This window comes from Prenolepis imparis, unplaced genomic scaffold, assembly GCF_030444845.1.
Source record: "Prenolepis imparis isolate NDT839.2.m4 unplaced genomic scaffold, iyPreImpa1.0 SCAF_22, whole genome shotgun sequence".
NCBI lineage: Eukaryota > Metazoa > Arthropoda > Insecta > Hymenoptera > Formicidae > Prenolepis > Prenolepis imparis.
In genome coordinates, this window is record NW_028141180.1 from 157,603 (window position 1) to 163,602 (window position 6,000).

A 6,000-nucleotide genomic window follows, 5' to 3' on the forward strand; every position below is an offset into this window, starting at 1 on the left:
AATGTACTATTAAAATGTATAATCGATGAATTTTTGGCTCGTCTTAAAATATTAGAAATCGATACTTTTTTACCGCTGACCCCATTCGACGCAACTTTATTTTATGTATAGCAAGTTAAAAAATTTGTACGCTGGTGTCTGTTTGGTACCAAATGGTTCTGTAATCAATGTACTATTAAAATGTTTAATCGATGAAATTTTGGCTCGTCTTAAAATATTGGAAATCCATACTTTTTTACCGCTGACCCTATGCGACGCAACCTTATTTTATGTATATCAAGTTAAAAAATTTATACGCTGGTGTCTGTTTGGTACCAAATGATTCTGTAATCAATGTACTATTAAAATGTATAATCGATGAATTTTTGGCTCGTCTTTAAATATTTGTAATCGATACTTTTTTACCGCTGACCCCATTCGACGCAACTTTATTTTATGTATATCAAGTTAAAAAATTTGTACGCTGGTGTCTGCATGGTATCAAAAGATTCTGTAATCAATGTACTATTAAAATGTATAATCGATGAATTTTTGGCTCGTCTTAAAATATTAGAAATCGATACTTTTTTACCGCTGACCCTATGCGACGCAACCTTATTTTATGTATATCAAGTTAAAAAATTTGTACGCTGGTATCTGTTTGGTACCAAATGATTCTGTAATCAATGTACTATTAAAATGTATAATCGATGAATTTTTGGCTCGTCTTAAAATATTAGAAATCGATACTTTTTTACCGCTGACCCCATTCGACGCAACTTTATTTTATGTATATCAAGTTAAAAAATTTGTACGCTGGTGTCTGTTTGGTACCAAATGGTTCTGTAATCAATGTACTATTAAAATGTATAATCGATGAAATTTTGGCTCGTCTTAAAATATTAGAAATCGATACTTTTTTACCGCTGACCCTATGCGACGCAACCTTATTTTATGTATATCAAATTAAAAAATTTGTACGCTGGTGTCTGTTTGGTACCAAATGATTCTGTAATCAATGTACTATTAAAATGTATAATCGATGAATTTTTGGCTCGTCTTAAAATATTAGAAATCGATACTTTTTTACCGCTGACCCTATGCGACGCAACCTTATTTTATGTATATCAAGTTAAAAAATTTGTACGCTGGTGTCTGTTTGGTACCAAATGATTCTGTAATCAATGTACTATTAAAAGGTATAATCGATGAATTTTTGGCTCGTCTTAAAATATTAGAAATCGATACTTTTTTACCGCTGACCCTATGCGACGCAACCTTATTTTATGTATATCAAGTTAAAAAATTTGTACGCTGGTGTCTGTTTGGTACCAAATGATTCTGTAATCAATGTACTATTAAAATGTATAATCGATGAATTTTTGGCTCGTCTTAAAATATTAGAAATCGATACTTTTTTACCGCTGACCCTATGCGACGCAACCTTATTTTATGTATATCAAGTTAAAAAATTTGTACGCTGGTGTCTGTTTGGTACCAAATGATTCTGTAATCAATGTACTATTAAAATGTATAATCGATGAATTTTTGGCTCGTCTTAAAATATTAGAAATCGATACTTTTTTACCGCTGACCCCATTCGACGCAACTTTATTTTATGTATATCAAGTTAAAAAATTTGTACGCTGGTGTCTGTTTGGTACCAAATGGTTCTGTAATCAATGTACTATTAAAATGTATAATCGATGAAAATTTGGCTCGTCTTAAAATATTAGAAATCCATACTTTTTTACCGCTGACCCTATGCGACGCAACCTTATTTTATGTATATCAAGTTAAAAAATTTGTACGCTGGTGTCTGTTTGGTACCAAATGATTCTGTAATCAATGTACTATTAAAATGTATAATCGATGAATTTTTGGCTCGTCTTTAAATATTTGTAATCGATACTTTTTTACCGCTGACCCCATTCGACGCAACTTTATTTTATGTATGGTATCAAAAGATTCTGTAATCAATGTACTATTAAAATGTATAATCGATGAATTTTTGGCTCGTCTTAAAATATTAGAAATCGATACTTTTTTACCGCTGACCCTATGCGACGCAACCTTATTTTATGTATATCAAGTTAAATAATTTGTACGCTGGTGTCTGTTTGGTACCAAATGATTGTGTAATCAATGTACTATTAAAATGTATAATCGATGAATTTTTGGCTCGTCTTAAAATATTAGAAATCGATACTTTTTTACCGCTGACCCCATTCGACGCAACTTTATTTTATGTATATCAAGTTAAAAAATTTGTACGCTGGTGTCTGCATGCTATCAAAAGATTCTGTAATCAATGTACTATTAAAATGTATAATCGATGAATTTTTGGCTCGTCTTAAAATATTAGAAATCGATACTTTTTTACCGCTGACCCTATGCGACGCAACCTTATTTTATGTATATCAAGTTAAAAAATTTGTACGCTGGTGTCTGCATGGTATCAAAAGATTCTGTAATCAATGTACTATTAAAATGTATAATCGATGAATTTTTGGCTCGTCTTAAAATATTAGAAATCGATACTTTTTTACCGCTGACCCTATGCGACGCAACCTTATTTTATGTATATCAAGTTAAAAAATTTGTACGCTGGTGTCTGTTTGGTACCAAATGGTTCTGTAATCAATGTACTATTAAAATGTATAATCGATGAAATTTTGGCTCGTCTTAAAATATTAGAAATCGATACTTTTTTACCGCTGACCCCATTCGACGCAACTTTATTTTATGTATATCAAGTTAAAAAATTTGTACGCTGGTGTCTGTTTGGTACCAAATGGTTCTGTAATCAATGTACTATTAAAATGTATAATCGATGAAATTTTGGCTCGTCTTAAAATATTAGAAATCCATACTTTTTTACCGCTGACCCTATGCGACGCAACCTTATTTTATGTATATCAAGTTAAAAAATTTGTACGCTGGTGTCTGTTTGGTACCAAATGATTCTGTAATCAATGTACTATTAAAATGTATAATCGATGAATTTTTGGCTCGTCTCAAAATATTAGAAATCGATACTTTTTTACCGCTGACCCCATTCGACGCAACTTTATTTTATGTATAGCAAGTTAAAAAATTTGTACGCTGGTGTCTGTTTGGTACCAAATGGTTCTGTAATCAATGTACTATTAAAATGTTTAATCGATGAAATTTTGGCTCGTCTTAAAATATTGGAAATCCATACTTTTTTACCGCTGACCCTATGCGACGCAACCTTATTTTATGTATATCAAGTTAAAAAATTTGTACGCTGGTGTCTGTTTGGTACCAAATGATTCTGTAATCAATGTACTATTAAAATGTATAATCGATGAATTTTTGGCTCGTCTTTAAATATTTGTAATCGATACTTTTTTACCGCTGACCCCATTCGACGCAACTTTATTTTATGTATATCAAGTTAAAAAATTTGTACGCTGGTGTCTGCATGGTATCAAAAGATTCTGTAATCAATGTACTATTAAAATGTATAATCGATGAATTTTTGGCTCGTCTTAAAATATTAGAAATCGATACTTTTTTACCGCTGACCCTATGCGACGCAACCTTATTTTATGTATATCAAGTTAAAAAATTTGTACGCTGGTATCTGTTTGGTACCAAATGATTCTGTAATCAATGTACTATTAAAATGTATAATCGATGAATTTTTGGCTCGTCTTAAAATATTAGAAATCGATACTTTTTTACCGCTGACCCCATTCGACGCAACTTTATTTTATGTATATCAAGTTAAAAAATTTGTACGCTGGTGTCTGTTTGGTACCAAATGGTTCTGTAATCAATGTACTATTAAAATGTATAATCGATGAAATTTTGGCTCGTCTTAAAATATTAGAAATCGATACTTTTTTACCGCTGACCCTATGCGACGCAACCTTATTTTATGTATATCAAATTAAAAAATTTGTACGCTGGTGTCTGTTTGGTACCAAATGATTCTGTAATCAATGTACTATTAAAATGTATAATCGATGAATTTTTGGCTCGTCTTAAAATATTAGAAATCGATACTTTTTTACCGCTGACCCTATGCGACGCAACCTTATTTTATGTATATCAAGTTAAAAAATTTGTACGCTGGTGTCTGTTTGGTACCAAATGATTCTGTAATCAATGTACTATTAAAAGGTATAATCGATGAATTTTTGGCTCGTCTTAAAATATTAGAAATCGATACTTTTTTACCGCTGACCCTATGCGACGCAACCTTATTTTATGTATATCAAGTTAAAAAATTTGTACGCTGGTGTCTGTTTGGTACCAAATGATTCTGTAATCAATGTACTATTAAAATGTATAATCGATGAATTTTTGGCTCGTCTTAAAATATTAGAAATCGATACTTTTTTACCGCTGACCCTATGCGACGCAACCTTATTTTATGTATATCAAGTTAAAAAATTTGTACGCTGGTGTCTGTTTGGTACCAAATGGTTCTGTAATCAATGTACTATTAAAATGTATAATCGATGAATTTTTGGCTCGTCTTAAAATATTAGAAATCGATACTTTTTTACCGCTGACCCTATGCGACGCATCCTTAATTTATGTATAGCAAATGAAAAAGTTTGTATGCTGTTGTCTGCTTGGTACCAAAAGATTCTGTAATCAATGTACTATTAAAATGTATAATCGATGAATTTTTGGCTCGTCTTAAAATATTAGAAATCGATACTATTTTACCGCTGACCCTATGCGACGCAACCTTATTTTATGTATATCAAGTTAAAAAATTTGTACGCTGGTGTCTGTTTGGTACCAAATGATTCTGTAATGAATGTACTATTAAAATGTATAATCGATGAATTTTTGGCTCGTCTTAAAATATTAGAAATCGATACTTTTTTACCGCTGACCCCATTCGACGCAACTTTATTTTATGTATATCAAGTTAAAAAATTTGTACGTTGGTGTCTGTTTGGTACCAAATGGTTCTGTAATCAATGTACTATTAAAATGTATAATCGATGAAATTTTGGCTCGTCTTAAAATATTAGAAATCCATACTTTTTTACCGCTGACCCTATGCGACGCAACCTTATTTTATGTATATCAAGTTAAAAAATTTGTACGCTGGTGTCTGTTTGGTACCAAATGATTCTGTAATCAATGTACTATTAAAATGTATAATCGATGAATTTTTGGCTCGTCTTAAAATATTAGAAATCGATACTTTTTTACCGCTGACCCCATTCGACGCAACTTTATTTTATGTATAGCAAGTTAAAAAATTTGTACGCTGGTGTCTGTTTGGTACCAAATGGTTCTGTAATCAATGTACTATTAAAATGTATAATCGATGAAATTTTGGCTCGTCTTAAAATATTGGAAATCCATACTTTTTTACCGCTGACCCTGTGCGACGCAACCTTATTTTATGTATATCAAGTTAAAAAATTTGTACGCTGGTGTCTGTTTGGTACCAAATGATTCTGTAATCAATGTACTATTAAAATGTATAATCGATGAATTTTTGGCTCGTCTTTAAATATTTGTAATCGATACTTTTTTACCGCTGACCCCATTCGACGCAACTTTATTTTATGTATATCAAGTTAAAAAATTTGTACGCTGGTGTCTGCATGGTATCAAAAGATTCTGTAATCAATGTACTATTAAAATGTATAATCGATGAATTTTTGGCTCGTCTTAAAATATTAGAAATCGATACTTTTTTACCGCTGACCCTATGCGACGCAACCTTATTTTATGTATATCAAGTTAAAAAATTTGTACGCTGGTGTCTGTTTGGTACCAAATGATTCTGTAATCAATGTACTATTAAAATGTATAATCGATGAATTTTTGGCTCGTCTTAAAATATTAGAAATCGATACTTTTTTACCGCTGACCCCATTCGACGCAACTTTATTTTATGTATATCAAGTTAAAAAATTTGTACGCTGGTGTCTGTTTGGTACCAAATGGTTCTGTAATCAATGTACTATTAAAATGTATAATCGATGAAATTTTGGCTCGTCTTAAAATATTAGAAAT